Below are 23530 nucleotides of genomic sequence, written 5' to 3' on the forward strand. Positions count from 1 at the left end.
TCTCACTCTCTTGCCTCCCCCGGGGTCTGGAAACACACGTCGCAGGGCGTGGGACTCATTTAGCCAACTGAGACTATTTGCTTTGCAATAAACCCTAGCTTTTGGGAATACAACCTCGTGCCTGGTGTATCAGTTTGTGTGTGGTGATTGTGCCTTGTTTCCATACACAAGGGTCCCTCAGGGGCCCTTCAAGATTGCGCCCGAACAGGGACCCTCCACCACTTGTTCCATCGTGTATGTTGTAAAATAAGGAAGGCGGAGAGAACGGCTAGGACGGGACGATCGAGCCGGGATCAAGAGGTGTTCGGGGTGCCCCTGGGAAAGTGATGAGAGACTCCTTTGCAGATCTGCACACAACTGATCCCTGATCGAAGTGCCTGGCCAGAGAACAAGGAGGCACGGGTCCCGAAACGAGGCACAGTGAGCCAAGATACGCAGACACAACGTCATTGGTTGCGTCAGTATACGGATGAATCGCGTCTTGAAAGACAATTTGACTGATCAGGTGAGTCGTGCCCTGATTCAAAGTAACCCTGATATTGGTTGAGAGTTGATTTTGCAAATTCAAACACCAGGTGTAAGGTTGATTAGCCGAGGGTAAGGTTAAAACATGCCTGGGGTATTGTCCACTTTAGTGGGATTTTTCCGCTGCAGTAGACAATCTTTGGAAACTGGCCAGGTCGCGCCACCCGAGGGGTCGCCGGCGTATGAGATGTATGTGAAGTATGTTGTAGGGGCGATAATGTTTTGTGAGAATTGGCATAGGCAAACCAGAAAAGAGGAAAATCTGCAGTGGCCGAATCACGGGAGTTTTGAGATTATGAGGATAGATTACTTCGAGAAGGTATTGATGAAAAAGAAAACACGTCCTGCATCATTTGATATCCTTAGGGACTGGAGAAGGGAAGCTATGCTTTGTTGGAAAAGTAGAGAGAAGAGCGCGCGCAGGCATAAGTCGAAAGCAGAAAGAGTGAAAGAAAAAGAGGAGGAGGAGTGGAATGATAGTTTGAGAAAATAAAATAGACTTGGTCAGTTGAGTATAGATAAAATATACCCACAACAAGAGTTGCATTCATCAGATGAAATGATAAATAAAATATGGACTGATACGAAGCGAGGCCCAAGGGGAGAGACTAAAAAGACAGCGCCAGTGACTATTGCTCAGCCCCCTCCAGCTGCTCAGCCCCTCCCTAGTGTTCAGACCCCAGCACAGCCACAAGTCATACAACAAGTGCTTCCCATTAGCCAGCAGCGCTGCAACAGTTGCTTCCCGTTCCTGTTGTCCCATCTGTACCTCCCTCCCAAGAGATTGTTTCTGTCCCATCTGCCCCTCAAATAATTGAACTTGAACTCATTGGAACGAGAGAGGGGACCGGACAAAGTGGATGCGCGAGAATGACCGGTAGTGCGATCAGCAAGGAGATAAAACGAGAGTTGCAAGAACAGACTGAGATGTATATAAACGGGAATGATGAAACGACAACGCTAGCTTCGATGTATGATTTCAGGAGGAGCAATGAAAGACAGGTATTGTTGGAATGCAAGGGGGAATATTTAACAGCGACAGTTAATTGGAAGGCTACTGCCGCAACAGTTGTTGGATTTGAATGCATTAGCACGTTGTAGAGAGAGAGATGAAGAAATAAGGGAGCATGTAGACAGACTTTTTGAATTTAAGAATGAACTTGATGATGAATATGCTGAAATTGTTGCCACACCGGGGAAGAGGAGCAAAGATATTAGGAGAGAAAGAAGGGAGCTGGTGACACCATATGTGCAGCTGCGATTTCTATCTTCGCCAAGACAAACAGAGGATAAACTAAAAGTATGTATACGAGAGGCAATAAAATGGATTTCAGATCCTAGTATTCCCACAATGGAAATACATGAGATATTTGATGAATACCCCTTGCCAATGAAAATAGAAACACTATGAACAATGGTTCGGGTGCTACTTCAGCAAGTGGCGGGACACAATAGAGGAAGACGAAACGCACAAGGCAGAAGTAATTCGAACATGCATGGAGGGCCACATTTGTCCACATGTCCACATTTACAAAATAGACATGGGTATGGCCAAAGAAGAAAGCATAGGGGGCACCCAGGAACAAATGGGCAGAATAGAAGCCACATGCAGCAGCACCAAAATAGCCAAGGAAATGGTACCCAGAATCAGAACGAAGCTCAGAATCAGACTGCTTTTACCCAGAATCAGAGCCAACAGAACACGCAAAATGGAAATAGAGGAAGGGGCAGGAACATTTTTGATACCCAATCAAATACGTACGATAGTAATAGTAGCGATTACACATCGGATGATGTGTTATTTCCTCAATAGGACATCCCAAGAGAGGGGTCGGAACCAGTGCCTATTCCCGTGAATCAAAAAGGACCCTACGTAGAAATGAAAGTCGGGAATAGAGAGCATAGCTTTCTCGTAGATACGGGGGCACAGAAATGCTCGATATACCATCACTTGGTTCCAGAAATACAACTGTCAGGGCAAAGTAATATTTTAGTAGGGTGTGCAGGTACCCCAGTAATCAATCCAGTGTCCCAACCAGTACCAGTAACATTAGGTCCATTCACTGAATATTGTCCATTTCTCTTAACAGAAAATTGTGGGGAAAACCTTTTGGGGTTAAATCTATTGAAAAAACTGAGTGCAGTTATCCATTGCACACCAGATGGAGTGTTCTTGATAATTTTGCCACAGAATGTACCAGTGTCTGAATTTCTGTCCAAACCTTTGCCATGAGAATTGAGTGAAGTGCCACCTTGTATATGGGCGATGAATGACAATGATGTGGGATGCTTGAAAATAGAGCCAGTAAAGATTGCTCTGAAAGAAGGAGTAACGTTACCACGTATTACACTGTACAAAATTTCAGCAGAAGGAGAGAAAGGATTGAAAATTATTGTTTCTGATTTGGTAAAACTGGGGGTAATTGAATTGATTATAGGCAGTACATGTAACAGTCCCATTCTCCCGTTGTATCAGAAAGGAGGTAATGAGGTACCATATTGTTTCATAATTGATCTGCATGCAGTAAACAAGGTAGTAGATCCTCAATTCCCATTGGTTCCAGACGTCACCACAATTTTGACAATGATTCCTGCCTCGGCAGAGTACTTAAGTGTTATTGACTTGAAAAATGCCTTCTTCAGTATTCCAGTACACAAGGAAGTAGATATCTGTTTGCCTTCACATTAGGAGGACGATCATTTACATTCACGCGCATTCCACATGGCTACACAGAGAGTCAGAGTATTTACAGCAGAGCATTGAAGGAACAGCTAGACATGCTACAATTACTGGCAGGTTGTGTATTGTTACAGTACATAGATGAGCTATTGATCGCTGCTGATACAGAGGAGATTTGTAAAAAGAGCACTGTTTTACTGTTAACAAACTTAGCAGCGCATGGCCATAAAGCAAGCTTAAAGAAATTCCAATATTGTCTAAAGGAGGTGCTTATATGGGCTACCTACTTTCGAGAGAGGGGTCAAGACTGACGCCAGAGAGGATAGAGAGTATTTCTGGTATGCCTATTCCAAAAACACAGAAATGAGTCAGAGCTACGTTAGGCATTGCTTCATATTGCTGGCAGTGGGTTGTAAACTTTGCATTGATTGTGAAGCCAATGGTGGCATTGACGAAAAAGGATGCTGTGATGCCTTTGCAGTGGAATGAAGAATGTCAGAGAGCATTTGATCTGCTCAATATTGCATTGTGTTCTGCTCCAGTTTTGGGCACACCAAATTATGAGAACATTTTTAGATTGTTTGTACATGAAAGTGAGGGCTGCGCGTTGGCTGTTTTGACACAGGAACAAGATGGAAGAAATAGGTCATGCAGCTATTTTTCTTCCGTGCTGGACCCTGTAGCGCGCACACTACCACATTGTTTGTGAGCTGTTGCAGCGGCTGCTGTGTCAGTGAAACAAACCGAAGGAATGGTATTGGGGCACACCTTAATTTTGATGGTGCCACATGCCATAGACATTCTATTAAATAGAACACAGACGCAACACCTCACATCCAAATTATGAGGTGTAGCGCTTTGAATCCTGCAGAATTAATGCCACTGCCCACAGAAGAACTAGGTGAGAATGAATCACCTCCCCATGATTGTTTAATGGTTACTGAGGAGGAAACGAAAGGAAGAATTGATTAAACAAATACCCCACAAAAAGAGCCAGATGGAGAACTGTTTTGTGACACTCCTATTATCTGATGGCACATCAACTGCTGCCTATGCTACCACTACATTGAAGAGTATTGTAGAAAGCAAAATAATCCCCTACAACTCTGCACAAGCCGCTGAGATAATAGCGTTGACTAGAGCCTGTGAGATTTCTGAAAATCTGAGTGTAAACATACATACTGACAGCCAATACGCCTTTGGCGTGGTTCATAACTTTGGCCGACTTTGGGCTGAAGGGGGTTTCTTGACATCACATGGGGATAAAATTAAACATGGCCCTTTGATTGTATGGTTACTGTCTGCACTTACGTGTCCGAAGTGCCTAGCAATAGTGAAATGCGAGGTGCATAAAAAAGTAACATGTTAAGTGGTAGAGGGAAACGCATTTGCACACAGGATTGTGAAGCAAACTGCCACTGATTTGAATACCAAAATGTTGACAGCACAGTCTGAGGAAGTGCCCTGCATGATAGAAGATGGAATTGCTACTGTCAAAGAGATGCAGGCAGAGGCCACTGCTGATGAAATACAAGGGTGGGCTGAGGGCTCTGCAGGATTAGATCTAGAAGGTTGCTGGGTAGACAAGAAGAGTAAAACTTTGATGCTGCCCAACTCCTATGTAACTGAAATGGTCACGATGGCCCACAGCCCTACACACATTTATGCCAAAAAGATAGTTCAGCATCTAGCTACAGTCTGGGAGAACACACACATAAAGAAAAATGCTGAGCGTCTGGTCCAGAATTGTATCACCTGCCTACAACACAATGTGGGGAAGGGAACGGTGACTCCAACAGGCAGTTTTGGCCCTCCCTCTATGCCATTTGAGTTAATCCATTTTGATTTCATAGAGATGGCGAGATGCCAAAACTTGAAGTATGTCCTAGTGGTTATATGTGCATTCAGTAAGTGCGTGGAAGCATATCCATTAAAAGACTGCACCGCGATGAACACTGCAAAAGTAATGTTAAAAGAGTATTTCTGCTGATTTGGTCTGCCCCGTGTCATATGGTCAGATAATGGCCCACAATTTGTGAGTGCAGTGATATTACAGATTTGCGCAGGTCTCCAGATTGACAAGAGATTCCATTGTTCTAGACACCCCATGAGTGCCGGTTTTATTGAACGCCACAACAGCATTTTAAAGGCCAAAATAAGCAAATTTTGGGCAGGAAACAAGTTGAGCTGGGTAGATGCATTACCGCTAGCCTTACTGTGCATGGGCACATCTGTGCAGGCAAGTACTGGGCTCTCCCTATATGAGATAGTGATGGGGAGGCCGGCGAATGTTTGGTGTGCCCTGCAGCCAAAGCGGCTAAGGGAGCTTGAATATCCTGTGCTCAGCATTTATTGTAATCTGTTAATTCAAAAATTGTGTTTGATTCATCAGCAGGTCTAGGAGGCATTACCAATCAGATACACTGGTCCGGGGCATGCACTGGAACCCGGAGAATGGGTTCTGATCAAGAATTTTGAGAGAAAAACATCACTTGCAGCCAGATGGCGTGGACCCTACCAGATACTTTTAACAACGCAGACCGCCATTTGTGTGGACGGAAGGAAAGCGTGGATACACGCAACGCATGCTACAAAGGTCCCATCACCGTCCGAGAAATTGCCTGATAGAGACGACCAGAAAAAGACAGCGGTCCCAGAAACTAAACAAACTGTTGCCCCTTATTTGCCACAAAATCTGTCTGATCCTGAAATAAAGCCTGGAACGAAGCCTGAAAAGATTGCTATAAAGGAGGAAGGGCAAAGAGTGCCCCAACGGTGTCCAGCAGAACATGCATCATTGTTGGCTGACACAAAATGTGTACCACTTTGGCACCCACCATCTTTCATTGTGCCGCTGCCTGAAACGAAATCTGCATCATCACTTTGGCGCCCACCATCATCTGTCATTGCACCACAGGCTGACTCCGAGCTCAAGTCTGGAAGTGCACCCGCACTATTCATTGATCACACGATACCAGGAGCAAGGCGGTAAATTTGCGGAACTGGAAGAAGGAGTGATCAAATCTTCATTTCTTTTGATCTTTGTTGCCTCTGTTTCCTATTGCAGATGAAGTAGGAACCGGAGGCCTAGAGGAGAGCGTCGTGAGGGTTGTGCAAATCGCACAGCCCAAGAGCGGGGCTCCTCGGTGCTAAAAAAAAAAAAATCCACGTGCAGATCACCTCTTACAGACAAGAGGGGCTCACATGGAACAAAGGCAATTGATAACTGCTCTGGAGTTCTTTGAGCAATGTGCAGATGCACAGAAATCTTGCCCAACGTATAGCAAATCCAGGCTGCTAAGAACTGGCAGAACAAACTGTTGACATTTACCGAACTTATTGACATTCGAATGCAGCGAGAAGAGAAATTCACGACGAACATTGGTGGAGAAGATGAAAAGCGAGAGAAAAATGCCAGAACTAGCTTTTGCCCCCTCCTGCACCACTGCTGATAATGAGTTAGCTATAGAGACTGGAAGGTTACAGAAAAAACATTGCCGAAAAAATTGTATGCTGATCTTAACGATAGTATTGTGCGTAATGATTATATTAGCCCCAATAATGACCGTATTGGTATTACGATACTTGGAAGAAATACACCCCTTAGAAGTACTCTTGCGTGTTGGAAACATTTCCAATACTGAAAGCTCGGTTCATGTAATTACTTACACTCTGTGCCCAATGGAAGAAAGACACAGGGAAGGTTATGGGAATAACACATTACTGCTAATAATGAACACGACTCACTCAATATTGAGAAAGAATAATTGCTGGGTATGTGCCCACTTGCTGCAGCATGGTGGGAAAGGAATTGGTTGGTATGTGCAGCCGTTGCCATTGAGTACTGCATGTTATGCATCCTTGAGTGCATTATATTATGGGAAATGGAACGAAAGTGAAACTGGTCAATTAGATAGAACAAATATGAATGAATTCCAAGAAATTATTATGAAACCTGTAGGTTGTTCTATATTTCACAAAGCACAACTGATCACACCAGTAGTGATGCCACAAGAGAGGCTATTTGTGCCCTATAAATCATCTGTAATTATGTTTCATATGAAACCAGAAGAAAATAAAGATACAGGGCCGCCCTCCTATACAGTAAATTACAGTCCACGCTTTGTCCCCTTTTGCCTGAGAAAAAAGGGTTCCTATTTGGTGGGGACATTCACTAGATGTATGAATATAGCATTCCTTGATAAGGAGGTAGAGCCAGTTTATGTAGGTGATCCTGTTTATTTTATATGTGGAGAAAAAGTGTGTCCCTGGTTACCTAGAAACTGGGGAGGTACTTGTTACTTGGGATTTTTGTTCCCGGGGGTATTCCTTTCAAGAACAGCAGGCATAGTAAAATTGGCTAGGTCAAGAGCACAGCTAAATGAGGAAGGAGGTTTGATCGCAGAGGACATAGCAAAATCATTCACACCATTTTGGGCCCAAGCAATAAACTCCTATAATATAAGACAACTGTCCAGAATACTAGAGAAAACAATAAATGGAACAGAAATATTATACAATATGACATTAGAGGAAAAAGGAATCAGATTGATGACACTCCAAAATAGAATGGCTCTTGATGTAATCCTGGTTGGTCGTGTGGGAGTTTGCAAAATTGTGGGATCAGCGTGTTGCATATTTGTAAGCGACTCCTCCCCTACGATTTTTGAAGCGAAAAGAAAGTTGCACGTTTTAAGCTCTGACCTTCACCCCCCTGAAGGGAGTTGGGAATGAAACATAAGTTTCTAGTTCTGGGAGGTATTGCGCGCATGGGGATGGAAATTATTTGCAATCCTAGCAGCAGTGCTAGGAATATTCATGACTTGTTGTTGTTGCATACACTGCTTACCCATAATATGTACTGAAATAAGCGAGGAGTGAGTACGGATGGTAGAAAAAAGAGCACTACTAAATCAAGTATTCACGGTAATGATGAATTAAAGACAGTGGGCCTCATTACGACCCTGGCGGAGAGGGTTTTACGCCAGCGTAGTGCATGGCGTACCTCTCCGCCATACTACGAGTTCCCGTAGCGCCATGGCGATTTTTTCGCCTGGTTTTTCCGGGCGGAAAAATCCATGGCGCTACGGGACCTGTTGTTAATTACGCCACCGTAATTTACGGTGGCGTAATTAACGCCTTCCCCACTCCCATTATACCCTATGGGGCAAAAATGGGAATGGGGAAGGGTAAATGGGGATTGGGGACTTACCGCCCCGCCAAGGTCGGAATGGGGCGGTAAGTCCGCCAACCCCCATGGCGGAGTTGGCAGCTCTGCGCCATGGACCATGGTGCAAATTGCACCATGGTCCTCCGCCAGGGTCGGAAGAGGATGCAATGTACGGATGAGGCATTTGGCATATGGCCAAAAGGAGGGTTTGTCAGTCCAGAAAAAGTAGACACCCCTCAATCATGAGGCAATGTACTTTGTTGGCCGAAGACCAACCGCCTCATGCGTTTAGTATTAGAAATATATAGCCATAAACTTGACTAAAGTGCGGCCATTTTGAAGTGACTGAAATCGCCATTTTGTTTTCTAACGTTTGCCTTTTGCTTTCTGTTAAAACTGCTTTGCTGAAAACTTATTCTGCTCCACTAGTAAATTATTGTTCATGTAAAGTGCAAGGCCGCGTGACACTTGTTGAAACATAACGCAGCAACCCAGACAGAAATGCCCAGTTTCCTCCCTCAAAAGTCCTTGGAAGTAAGCAACAAGGCATTTTAATCAGTACACAGGTGCCAGCTACTCTCGTTAATACAGTAGAAATGTTAGAAGTGAACATTAAATGGCTTGAATTATGTTCTTCTTTGCGGCCCCCCTATCCTGAGCCCTGTAGAGCCCTGGAGAGCAAGTTGACCCCCAGTACACAAATAGAAACTAGGAGATAGCGAGGCCTGGAATGTGTCTCTCCCCTGCACGCAGCTTGCTTGCAGAGAACAGAAGCAGTGTGTTCTTATAACAAAGTATTGTGTCTGCAGGCTCATGAAATTGCAAACTGTTACTAAATAAATGTCTGAAGGTGTCATACTTGTCACAATTGTCAATCATCATACCCAATTCAAAGGAAATACATTATGGGCGGTATTGAATGTGTCACCACTGATTGTAAGATGCTTGCTTTGTATATATGTAACTGTTGTACGATTCTCACTCTCTTGCGTCACTAGCTTTTGGGACTACAACCTTGTGTCTGCCGTATCAGTTTGTGTGTGGTGATTGTGCCTTGTTTCCATACGCAAGAGTCCCTCAGTGGCCCCTTCACTATGGCCCAACCCACTCTGCAGGGCATACCTTGGATGCTCTCAGCTTAACAGACATCTGTCTTTCAATCCCCCTCACTACCCCTCTCTCCTTTTCTGACCACTCTCACTTCTCTTTCTTTCTTAACCTACCCTGTCCCCAGTCTCCTACCCCTCACCACCAGTCTCCTTTTCCATCATTCGACCGATGAAGTTTGTGTCAGTTGCTGATTTTGCTTCCACCTTCATCCCTCCCCCTTCTATGGGCTCTCCTTCTGACTCTGTCTTAACTAACCTCCATCTCTCTATCAGTAACACCCTGGGCATCCTTGGCCCTGTCATGAGGATCTGCATGAAGCCTGCCACCAAATGCAACTCTTGGTATGATTCTGACATAACCACTTCAAAATGAAAGTGCAAAAGGGCAAGGAGGCAGAGTGGAAGCAGAAGACATGTAGCTCATCCCCTGAAAATCTGGCCTGCCGTCTACTCCAAACGCAATTCTGTGTTTCCATCTGCTCCAAGAAAAGAGCTCATGTCCAAGCTCACATCTCTGGAGCCACCAATAACGTAGCTGAACTCTTTAAACTATGAAAAGAACTTGCCAATTCTACCACAGTCTCCTCTTCTCCTCCTCCCTCCCAGGCCAACCTCGGCACTGGCCTCCCACCTGTCTTCCAAAACTCTTGACATCCTGCCCTCTCTGTAATCTGCTCTCCCCCAACTCCTCTCTCCTCTTTTGGTTCCCTCCTGCCCCCTTACTCTTCTCCCTCTCTCCCATTGAACTAGATGAAATATCCAGAATTGTGCGCGCTATGAAATTCTCCTCTGAACAGATGGTACCCTGTTCTGCCGGAAGCATCAGGGACAACATCAGCACTCGTGTCCTGCCGTTGCTGACCTCTGCAGCCACTCTTTTGCCACAGGCTCTTTTCCTCAACCCATCAAGCTCTCTCTTGTGCACCCTCTCTTATAAAAGCTGTCTGCTGAGCCGTCTTTCCTGGCTGACTATTGACCTATCACTATCAACGCTTTCTTGGGAAAACTCATGGAGAAGCTGGTCATTCCCCAACTGACCCGCCACACTGAAATGACTGGCTGCCTCCAGGACCACCATTCCCGTTTCAGGGCAGCCAGAGGCACTGAAACAGCTCTCCAGAATACTTGTGAAGACCTACTCTCTAATCTGAACTCTAACACTCCTTCTATTCTTACCCTCCTTGATCTTTCCTCTGCTTTTGACACTGCCAACCACTCCATCCTCATAATCTGTCTAAGCGATACCCTAGGAATCATGGACAGGTCACTGGCGTGGCTTGCCTCTTTCTCTCTAACAGACCCAAGTCCAAATGGGTCATTTTCTCTCCTCCACCTTATTTTCTACCTGTGGCGTCCCTCAGGGCTCTATCCTCTCTCCATGGCTCGTCAACTTCTACCTGGCCCCTCAGGCCTACCTGATCTCCACTGACTCCCCTAATTTCCAGTGTTACACAGATGACACGCAGCTCTCTTTCCGCCTGCCTTCCCTAACTCCTCCTCTAACTCCCTCATATCTGACTGCCTGCCTGCTGTTGAGACATGGTGCTCTACCAATGGTCTCTGCAACAATGCTAGCAAGACAGAGATCCTTCTCATTGGGATGCCTGCTCCTTGTTCCCCTTCACTCTCTGGTCACACTCCTTGGGTCCCCTCCCCTCACACACTTGTGAGGTTAACCTAGGGATCATCTTTGACTCCTCTCTCTGCTTTCCTCCACACATCACAGACCTTGCCAAGAAGTCACATTTTCAGCTTTTTCTCCTCATGGGCATTTTTCCTTTCCTAACCTATCCCAGAAGTTCAATGTCTACAGAGACCTGGTTCTCTCTAGGCTTGACTACAGCAGCAGGCTCTTCCTCCATCTTCCACTTTCTTAACCTCTGCCCTTCTACCTAATCCAGAATAGGGCTTTGAGACTTATCCTTGGCCTCAAGCCCAGGGACAGCATCCCTCCATCCCTACAATCTCTCCACTGGCTCCCAGTTACTGCAAGGATCAGATTCAAAACTGTCTGCATCATCCACAAGGCTGACTGGGTCATGGGAGGTCTCTACATCCAGTTTTATCTCCTGACATACCTCCCATCCAGAGTCCTTTGGTTTTCTGGCACCAACTCTCTGCCGGTCAACTCTTTCTCCAAGCAGAAAGTGGGAGGTTGATCATTCTCCACGGCTCACGTCTACCTCTGGAACAGCCCCACTGCCCCTCTGACTTGAACTGGGTATTCTTAAGTACTGGAAACTTCTCAAGATCTTCCTTTTCTCCTCTTTCTTTTCTCTCCCCTACCATGCTAAACTCTCAGTCTGCCACTGGACTAGGGCCTTTTCCCTTAAGAGTCATACAAGGGCCAGGCCCTTCTGGACCAGTCCACCCCAGCATTCCTATGCCAGCATTTGAGCCCCCATTCCTGGATTATCCCAATTTAGTGATCCTGTCCACTGCTCCTGTCCACAGCACTCATCCTCTGCCCCCTCTCCCCCCTGGCACTTGCCGCCTCATCCCAACCAGCATTTGCCCGCTCCCACTCATGGGGGCACCCCACTTTGGCACTTCTCCTCTACCCCTCTCCCCCTTGCACTTATGACCTCATTCATGCACTTGTGTGTTAGGATTGCCACAAGACCAACATAACTGTTTCTTTGTTGTTTGTACTCTTATGATTTCCCATGTCCTCCTCCCCCCTGTTTGTCTTGTGGCACCTGGAAACCCCTGTGTATACGTACCATACAAATGTCCAATACCTAAAATAAATAAATAAAGTGGTGAACAAATAGACAAAATACAAGCAGGAGGATTTGGAAAAATAGTTCAAAAGAATCTATGGACCAACAGACCCCCGTGACGTGGGAATATCGAAGAAGGTGGGAGCAGACATTTGTATGTCCGGGGAGGATAGCTCAGTGGCAACGTGTTTGCCTTGGAAGCAAGACGACACGAATCAACACAGGTTCCATCCCCAGGTCTGCGCTTAGAAACCTTTGGGTATTTAAATGCATTATAAATATGCAACTAAGACAAAAAACAATTATGCAACAAAACAAAAAAACAATTACGGTAACAGCGCCTCGATGCCCGCAGGCTGTGTGAGCGCTTTAAAAATGCAAAATTAATTAAAATAAAGGAAGGAGAACTGCTTCCATGAATGAAGCAATACCCCCTTTTATGAGAAGCAGATTATGGTATCTATGAGACACTGCATGCCTTATAGCAACAAGGTTTCATACACAAATATACAGTGCAATACAGCGATTATCCAATAAATAAATCAAAGGGTGGAGCACGGTGATTCACACAGGATTTCCACCCTCTTAACCACATCATTGAAGCATAATTTCCACTAGTTCCAAATCCTGCAACAATGTTCTGCAGCATCCCAGCAGAGGCACACTACTTCAGAGTAGTGGATTTGAAGAATGGTTTCTTATCCATTGCCCTTCATTCAGACTCCAGGTATCTCACTGTGTTTATGTATTGTATGATCAGATTTGAAGACATGAGAATGCCCCCGGGGTACTGTGAGGGACCCAGCATATTTAACAGAGTAATACAAATGGATTTGAGCAATTTGCAAGTAGCAAGTATATTAATACAACACGTCGGTGACCTTTTAGTGTGTAGCACAACTGAATATGAGTTCTGGGAGGGCTCAGTGACCCTACTAAAGTTGCTGGCTGACAAAGTGTACAAAGTCAACAACGGACAATTGCAGTATTGTGAAACAGAGGTGGTTTACTTGAGGCAGATTGTATCAGCATATGGAAGAAAAATAACACCAGAAAGGGTTGAAGCAATTCATAAAACACCCAAACCTAAGACAATGAAAGAAATCCAACAGTAACAGTTCCTGGGTCTATGCAATTACAGCGGAGCATGGTTCTTTGATTACTCCACATACACCAGGACACTCCTCCAGACACTTAAGGAAGCTCAAAAAAAACAAAAGCAACATAAAATGGACAGCTGTCCATTTTGATGAGCTCAAAAATGAGCTGGCACATGCTCCAGTGTTGCCCACACCCACATACAAAGAGAAGTGTCATTTGTTTTCTCACTCAGAGGGTAAAGTAATGACAGCCATGCTGACACAAAAGAAGGGAGAGGGACATAAGCCACTGGCATATTACAGTGGGTCACTAGACCCAGTAATGCAGTGACACTTTCCTTGTGAGCAGGCACTTACTGCTGCTACATTCACAATTGAGAAGGCACCAACAATAATAATGGGATGCCCAGTCATTTTGTGCGTGGAACATACATTGTTTGCAGTACTAGAAAGTTCCACATCAACATTGAGAATTCAGAGCGCATCAGGTTGTGAAATTATATTTATACAGCCTGCAATAGAAATTGTAAAATGTAGTAGAGTAAACCAGCAGACTTCATTGCAGAAGCATTAGAGGAAGTACACATGATCGTGTGGCGTGCATGGACAGGAACAAAGGGAACCCCTCGTAAAAGAAGAGTAAGTGAGAGGGGTGACATGATCTTTATTGATATGTCTTCAAGTATCGACCCATATTTGGGACAGAGGCATTCTGGTTCAGCAGTAGTAGGACACAAACATGGAATACACAACAAAGGGGAAATTACAGTTTTCTCCCAAACTCGACTACCAGCACACTACTCTGCACAAGCATCATAATAAGAGACACTAAACATGTCAGAAGGACATGCAGTAAATACCTTTTCAGTGTCTGCATATGTCAGATTTACAGTACATTCAGGATTAGCAAGATGGGAAAGGAGAGGGTCCAGGAGAGGAGCAGTGATGGCACATAGGTACAACATGAGGCACTTTTGAGTAAATTATTGGAAATGCTACCACTCCAGGTAGAATTGGCAATAATCAAGTGCAAAGCCCATACTGGGGCGGGGGGGGGCAACATATTATTTCATTGGGTAAGGAAGGAGCAGACACAGCAGCAAAAGAAGCAGCATCTTTGCCGGAAGGGACACATGTGCTGTTTCCTGCCAAGAAGGAGAAAATACTGTGAATTTGAATGTATCTATGATAGTTTAGCATGAGCTAATCCATCCACTAGTTCATCCATTCATTCATTCATTCATTCATCCATGCATCCATTTAGTGTAAATCCTGTTTAGTAATATAGTTTGGTCTGAGCTATTATGGATCTATATTTGCAGATTTCTATGCAGATATGTTTAGGTTGTTATTTTGTACAATGCACATTGTCGTGTGTTTCTAGGTGCTAAAGAGAATGTGCTTTGTGCCTTGTCCATATGAATGAGGCTTCTTGCTGAGTGCGGAAGAGCAGCCGTGCATATTGTGTAAATGTTTTGATAACAAATACAGTCTTGGCAGACTGTCAGATCCTTTGGCACAGAGAATATAGCCTTGACTACGGGACTGCAGAGATAGCATGTAGACATTTTCATTCTACAGGAGTTAGGATGCCTCCTCCGAGAGAAAGAATGTTTGCTTCTTAGAATATGTCCTAGTATAGTTTATTCCATAACAATGTATTCATGTAGGTAGACACATGCTGTTTTCCATGAAATGCTTTCTACGCATATATGTAATGTGCATCATAGCCTAAATGCTAATGTATAACTGTGGTTTTCTGTTCAGTAGAAGTGTGTGTGTGAGTTAGAGAGAGGATGTAGGAGTTAGTGCTTGCTGTGCTGGTGTTCGGTAGCATGGTGGGGAGCTAGAGCAGGGAGGGTTAGGATTACTGAAGCTCTCACTGATAGAGAGAGTGATAGCTTTTGCTTGGCTTGTTAGTGACTAGTCACATTCTGTCATGCATAATATAAACATGCATTCTGCGTATTACGAATTCTATGTTTTGAATTCTCTCTGTATCTTGTTATATTTTGTTAGCATAGCATAGCTCATTTCTAAATTTCACAAATGGCACCCAACGTAGGGCCCTCCCAAGGATGATCGAGGACGATGGTTGGAGCAGAAGAGGATCTCTGACTGCCAAGTAGGATGAAGTTCCTTGGAGCGGCTGTTATTTCTGATCCACTTGTTGACCGAGATTATCTATGGCGAGGGTTTGAATACCACGTTGATTGCAGCCGCGGATGATGTTTGCATCTTTGTTTGGATGGAGATATTACCAGGCACAGAAATCGGGAGTTCGGGAGTTGATGGGAGCTAGCGTTGACTCTCTGTGAAATTAGGTGCCTTGCTCCAAATTTGTTTTGAATACGTTTGTTTTGAAATGTGTGCACATATTTGCCAGGCTAGAGAACATGTTTCTAAAGATGACTGTTGTTGAAAATTACATGTGTTGTTCAGATTTTTGTGATGAGAAAAAACCCAGAGAGTTAGTGAATGCAATGATAGTGAGTCCATACCTAAGTGGACTCAGAGCAATAAGGGATAGAGTGGGAAATATGCTAGATTAATGGGAAGTGGTCCCAGAATCAGTGTACCAGTCAGTGCAAACGAATGAGGAGAAGCAGTTACCTAGGGCAGACTCAAGTGTGATAGATATAATGTCACAAGAATGTTTCATTGACAGTACAATTGTTCCAGATATGACCTTGTCAGGGCGGCAATAGAAAGTTTCTTCAGGGTTTTTATGTATGTCAGAAATATGTCCTTTGTCAGAGTTAGTACCCATTACTGTTAGTCCCTTTTCAGAGAATCTCCCATTATGGAGAGAACCTTTTGGGAGTGATTGTGTTGAGAGAAATCTATACAGTGATTCAGTGCAGTTCTGATGGTGTATACTCGACAATGTTCCAGCAGAGAAATGCTTCTACCATTACTTAGCATTGCATTCTGATCTGGTAGGGAGAGGTGAAACAGTGAAAATATATGACATCAATTGTAATAGCACAATTGTGCCAGCTTATAGAAAGGACGACAATGCTTTACCCAATAGTTTTGAAATGTATGTAGAGGACAAATTGACCATGATTTCAGCACAGGGAATATATTTTACTGTGATTGATGTATAGACCTAGAATTCCACGAGGATACACTGACAGTACTAGCATTTATAGCAGAGTGCTTAGAATGCAGGTTGATAGATTAGAGTTGTCAAAATATTGCACATTGTTACTAGTATGGCAGAATGGCACTGTTAGTTTACTGAATGTTCTTGAAAACACAGGAGAGAAAGTTTCATTGAATGAGTACCAGAATTGTCAACATGAGGACGCCGGTGGAGGCTACCTCTTGTTGGAGGAGGGTATGAGAAGGGCTATACATGTGTGATGTCATCTTTGATGTCCTGGGTGTTAGTCTTAGCAGTGCACGGTGGTGGCGCAAGTTATGGTTGCTTAGCTTACCATAACTGGCGAATTTCAGGGGGTTTTCGGTTTTACTTGGAACCATAATGTCCCTTTAACAAAGATTTTTTACTGAATTTCATAGGTTTTTAGTAGCGCAACTTAACCATAACGTCCCTTTAACAAAGTTTTTTCAGTGAATTTCGTTGGTTTTCTATTAGTGCAACTTAACCATAACGTCCCCTTAACAAAGTTTTTTAATTGAATTTCATAGGTTTTTATTAGTGCAACTTAACCATAACATCCCTTTAACAAAGTTTTTTCAGTGAATTTCATAGATTTTTATTAGTCCAACTTAACCATACCGTCCCTTTAACAAAGTTTTTTTGTTAGTGCAACTTAACCATAACATCCCCTTAACAAAGTTTTTTCATTGAATTTCATAGGTTTCTATTAGTGCATGTTATTTTCCTACAACTTACTACTATCATTCTTACCAAATATAGCAATATTTGTGTCCAATTTACAAAGTGTCACCTTAAAACTCCCACCTTCTAGAATCATTTTTAACACTTCTATACACTTTCTTCAACTATTTCAACTAGTTTTGCATCTGTAGATGTCTACGAACATCTGACCTCATTGCGGACCTTCTGGACAGTGCCACATGATCATACGCTAGCACGCGGCATGATGACGTGTCCAAGAACCCGTCCGCACTTCACAATAAGGTCCGTCCTTCGCAGACAGTTCGGACCTGCATTTTCTACTGATCTAGGAACTTTCAACTTAAAAATTTCACTTGCACAGCTCCAACACCTATTCCTACTCATCCATTAACAATCTAGTACACAGTACATACTTTTAGAAAAACTACTCTTTCTCTTAAAATGGAATCAGCTAATGCCATCCCTCCTCCCCAAAAGACACCACCACTGCTTTAATCAAGGAGCATGAGAAACACTGCCCCCCACCTTAGAAATAACACACGCACAACATTTTCCCCTGTCCACCTGCCCCTCCATAGTAGTGTTTGGTGCCTCTTCCATCATTTCCCATCCAAAAACAATAAAATGAATGTTCCTTTAAGAACCACCTTTCACAGTTAAAAAATAAACTTCCTCCACCTCATCTTCTTTAACAAATACTGTAACCACACAGCTTGTTGTCTGCGGGCATTGGTGCATTATAAATAAATAAATAAGAAGGGCTACAGACCATTATCATCCATTGCACCCCCTAAAATGGGGGATAAAGGCCGTTAGCACCCCTAGTTCCCAAAGTGGGAACGCAGGCTGCTTAAACACCAACACACTCGACTAAATACACAGATTTTTCTTCCTATAGCGGGACGCCTGCGGCGTCCCGCTGTAAGATGGAAGGATTATTATTCCTACAGCGGGTCACCTTCGGCGTCCCGCTGTAGGAAGGAAAAATCCTTTTCCAAGACAGCCAACATGGAAAGAGAAGGCGGGGTTACGTACACAGCCCCTCGTCCCTTGCCATGGCAGCCTGCAAAACCCTATGAACATATTACCACAAGCACTTTTTTTCCCTTTCAAACCTATCCTACCTTCGAATAACTTTACCACATTGCTGGTCCCAGATAGCCACTTTAACACCATTTTTCATCCCTAGCGGTCATGGCCAGTAGCCAGATATCCGCGTCATGACTTTATGCCATGACCCAGACAATCTGGCAACTGCCCACAGCCACAGGCTATATACCTCAGTCACCAAAGGTATATGACTATTTTTCGTACCTACATTATTACACTTGTCAAAAAATAAAACACGGCCACATTTGAAAAACCATGCTTTAATGTCCTTGACAATGCTCCTCACGAGTTTGCTCGAAACCCGCCCATGTTTTATTTTTTAAAAAGTGTCAAAATATATGTACATACAATAGTCATATAACTTAGTTCCCACTTGACAAAATCCATTCAGTCTTTACACAAACATTGAAGGTTGGGTCTATAATCTTTCTCAAAACTTATGTCCACATTCGTCAAATAGCAACAAAGTTATAATCCATCTAAAAATGTTGAGACCCCGCTTCTAATTTCACCTCCTCTTGAGAAAATCCCACCAAACTTTAGAAAACCATTTATATCTAGATCCAAAATCGTTTTGCCAAATGTTGTGCAGATTTGTCAAATGACACCACATTTATATGCCTTTACAAAAATTTGGGACCCCAACTCTAATTTTTCCCCCTCTTGACAGAATCCCACAAAACTTTGCAAAACTATTCAGGATTAGTCCTAGAATAAAATTACAAAATTACATGCAGTTTCACTGAGTGGCGCAAAAGTTATAAGCCATCCAAAAACTGCTTTTCCCCAACCCTGTGATGCAAAAATAGGTACAGATGTCGCAGGACATCTGAGGTGTCCGCGAACAGCACAGGACTTCCCCAGGACATCTGGGGTGTTGGCGAACACCACAGGACTGTCCCAGGGTATCTGGAGTCTTTGCGAACACCACATGACTGTCCCAGGACATCTGGAGTGTTGCAGGACTTGCGGGGGTGAAAGAACCCGTTTTTGGCTTCTTATGGCCATATCCCTTCCCATCCTCATCCCCCCCACCTCCCCAGAGATTGTTTGTTGAGTTTGAAATGTGAAATGCTGCTTTTTAAAAAAGAAAATTCACTGCGCTGTTCGCGGACTCCAAAAAAGTCAGCGAATCCAAGATGGCGGGCGTTTCAAGAAAACAGACGCATTTCACGTTTTCTCACCATCCAATCAGCAGACGCGTCCCGGTGTTCGCGGACCACGCAAAAGGCTAATTCTTCGGCCAATCAGAGGCCAGTCTGCGGACAGCACAGCCAATCAGAGGCCAGTCCGCGGACCGAACAGGGAAGTGAGTCTGCGGACCGGACATAGATATCACTATTTCTTTTGCTTTACAAGCCGCCTCTCCTGCCGCAAATTTGGTGTAAATCCGTCCAGCGGTTTGGGCTGTAGGCCTGAGCAAAGTTTTTTTTCCCATTCAGTATATGGGAAAAAAAGAAATTTTGGGACCCCCCCTATAACTTTTCCCCCTTTGGACGAATCCTCACCAAACTTTGCAAAAGAATTCTGAGTGGGCCATAGACTTAATGGGAAAAAAAATTTGCTCGCGCCTACAGCCCAAACCGCTGGACGGATTTTCACCAAATTTGGACCAGGAGCAGCGGCTTGGTCCCGAAAGCGTCCTTTTGCAAATTTGGTGAAAATCAGTCCATTAGTTTTTTTTTTTAAATTACCAAAAAGTAGGTAAAACAACTTCCCTGTTTGCCCCGCAGACAGTGTCCTGATTGGCCAATCGGCTTGCGTGATGTCTGCGGACATGCGACGTGTTCGCTGATTGGACGGTGTTAAGCGTGAAGCGCGTCAGATTTTCGGTAGCACCCACCATCTTGGATTCGCGGACGTCCGCGGAAAGCGTGGTGAAAGTTTGTTCAAAATGTGTATTTAGTCGAGTGTGTTGGTGTGTAGAAGTGTTTGGGGAGGATCGGAGGGTATGAGATAGGTTAAATGTTGTGCTTTTTTATGTGGTAGTTATTGTTCTGTGGCAAGTTGAAAGTGTTCTAAGAACACTCGGGGTGTCCTGAAATGTTCGGAAATAAACAAAATGGGGGTGTTCTGATGACGCAGTATGTATTGTTCGTTGTCAAGTTGAAAGTGTTCTAAGAACTCTCACTTTGTCCTGAAATGTTCGTAGGGGGTGTCCTGAAGACGCTGTCCGTTTTATTCAATGGCAAGTTGAAAGTGTTCTAAGAACTGTCTCGATGTCCTGAAATGTTCGCAGGGGGGGTCCTGAAGACGCTGTGCGTATTGTTCGATGGTAAGTTGAACGTGTTCTAAGAACACTCAGGGTGTCCTGAAATGTTCGCAAATAAACAAAATGGGGGTGTTCTGAGGAGGCTGTCCGTATTGTTCGTTGTCAAGTTGAAAGTGTTCTAAGAACTCTTGCGTTGTCCTGAAATGTTCGCACATAAACAAAATGGGGGTGTGTTCTAAGAACACACGCGTTGTCCTGAAGTGTTCTAAGAACTCTCGCGGTGTCCTGAAATGTTTGTAGGGGGTGTCCTGAAGACGCTGTCTGTATTGTTCGATGGCAAGTTGAAAGTGTTCTAAGAACTGTCTCGGTGTCCTGAAATGTTCGCAAATAAACAAAATGGGGGTGTGTTCTAAGAACACACACGTTGTCCTGAAATGTTCGTAGGGGGTGTCCTGAGGACGCTGTCCGTATTGTTCGTTGTCGAGTTGAAAGTGTTCTAAGAACTCTCGTGTTGTCCTGAAATGTTTGCAGGGGGTGTCCTGAAAACGCTGTACGTATTGTTCGATGGCAAGTTGAAAGTGTTCTAAGAACATTCGGGGTGTCCTGAAATGTTCACAAGTAAACAAAATGGGGGTGTTCTGAGGACGCTGTCCGTATTGTTCGTTGTCAAGTTGAAAGTGTTCTAAGAACTCTCGCTTTGTTCTGAAATGTTCGCACATAAACAAAATGGGGGTGTGTTCTAAGAACACACGCCTTGTCCTGAAATGTTCAGAGGGGGTGTCTTGGGGACGCTGTCCGTATTCGTTGTCGAGTTGAAAGTGTTCTAAGAACTCTCACGGTGTCCTGAAATGTTCGTAGAGGGTGTCCTGAAGACGCTGTCCGTATTGTTTGATGGCAAGTTGAAAGTGTTCTAAGAACTCTCACGTTGTCCTGAAATGTTCGTAGGGGGTGTTCTGAAGATGCTGTCCGTATTCTTCGTTGTGAAGTTGAAAGTGTTCTAAGAACTCTTGCGTTGTCCTGAAATGTTTGCACATAAACAAAATGGGGGTGTGTTCTAAGAACACACGCGTTGTCCTGAAGTGTTCTAAGAACTCTCGCAGTGTCCTGAAATGTTCGTAGGGGGTGTCCTGAAGATGCTGTCATTATTGTTCGATGGGAAGTTGAAAGTGTTCTAAGAACTGTCTCGGTGTCCGGAAATGTTCGTAGATAAACAAAATGGGGGTGTGTTCTAAGAACTCACGCGTTGTCCTGAAATGTTCGTAGGGGGTGTCCTGAAGACGCTGTCCATATTGTTCGATGGCAAGTTGAAAGTGTTCTAAGAACTGTCTCGGTGTCGTGAAATGTTCGCAAATAAACAAAATGGGTGTGTGTTCTAAGAACACACGCGTTGTCCTGAAATGTTCGTAGGGGGTGTCCTGAGGACGCTGTCCGTATTGTTCGTTGTCGAGTTGAAAGTGTTCTAAGAACTCTCCTGGTGTCCTGAAATGTTCGCAGGGGGTGTCCTGAAGACGCTGTCCATATTCTTCGAGGGCAAGTTCAAAGTGTTTTAAGAACACTCGGGGTGTCCTGAAATGTTTGCAAATAAACAAAATGGGGGTGTTCTGAGGATGCTGTCCGTATTGGTCGTTGTCAAGTTGAAAGTGTTCTAAGAACTCTTGCATTGTCCTGAAATGTTCGAACATAAACAAAATGGGGGTGTGTTCTTAGAACACACAGGTTGTCCAAAAATGTTCATAGGGGGTGTCCTGAGGACGCTGTCCGTATTGTTCATTGTCGAGTTGAAAGTGTTCTAAGAACTCTCGCAGTGTCCTGAAATGTTCATAGGGGGTGTCCTGAAGACACTGTCCGTATTGTTCGATGGCAAGTTGAAAGTGTTCTAAGAACTCTCGCATTGTCCTGAAATGTTCGTAGGGGGTGTTCTGCAGACGCTGTCCGTATTGTTCACTGGCAAATTGAAAGTGTTCTAAGAACACTGGTAATGTCCGCGGACATTAAAAGTTTCCAGAGGCCATCGTTGAAATGTTTTACTCTATGGGTTTGATATGCTGCAGTGGTTGTGGCCAGGGCATAGAGTGTTGGGTGCATGGCCACAACACTCTACACCCTGGCCACAACCACTGCAGCATATCACATTTATAGTTGCTTATAACTTTGGGTCAAAAACAAATTCATAAGGAACAAAGTTATAAGATACTATGGGTGTGATATGCTGCAATGGTTGTGGCCAGGGCATAGACTGTATAATATACTTACTGTTTGGTTTAGTAACTGGAGTACATGTATTTCATGTTAATTTCTGTGATAAAAGAAAATAGCACATTAGTATTAGTATTTTGTAATGACTTTTACATAGTATAATCAACATTGTTTTTTTGGACCCACATATTTAGTAGATTACAAACCAGAGTACTGTACAATTTGCTCAGTTTCTGTGTTCGTCGCTAAAATCATTGGGTCTGTGGGAGGAAAAAAAATCCATGTTGGATTAAAAAAAAAACTTTTTCTGTTATGCTACAGTTTATTTGTTTGTTTGTTTTCAGTGTTCATTTGTTGTTTCTGGCTAATGCTTTATACATTGGGTTGTTGCATTTTTTCTGGAGCAGTAACATATTATTTATTTGTTTGGATATTATGAAATTTTGGAGCAGTTAGATACCAGTAGGCGTATTCTAACTGTCTATTTTTTGATATATTTTAGTGGTATTGATTTATCTGTTTGGCTATTGTTACATTTTGGGACAGTTAGATACCAATTGGCGTATTCTAACTGTCTATTTTTTGATATATTTTAGTGGTATTGATTTATTTGTTTGGATATTGTTACATTTTGGGACAGTTAGATACCAATTGGCGTATTCTAATTGTCTATTTTTTGCTCTAATTTAGTGGTATTCATTTATGTGATTAATTGTTGTAGACTCTTTAGGCAGTTAGATAGCTTTTGGAATATTCTAACAGTTTGTATTTTTTACTTGAGGTTAAAGTAGAGTTTAGTTATCAAATTTTCGTTTTAAGAACATTAAATAAGCGTTTGTAAGATTTGCTGGTAATCTCTGCTTTAGAGTAATG

This window comes from Ambystoma mexicanum, chromosome 1q (genome assembly GCF_040938575.1).
Source record: "Ambystoma mexicanum isolate Mex_15411 chromosome 1q, UKY_AmexF1_1, whole genome shotgun sequence".
Taxonomy (NCBI): Eukaryota; Metazoa; Chordata; class Amphibia; order Caudata; family Ambystomatidae; genus Ambystoma; species Ambystoma mexicanum.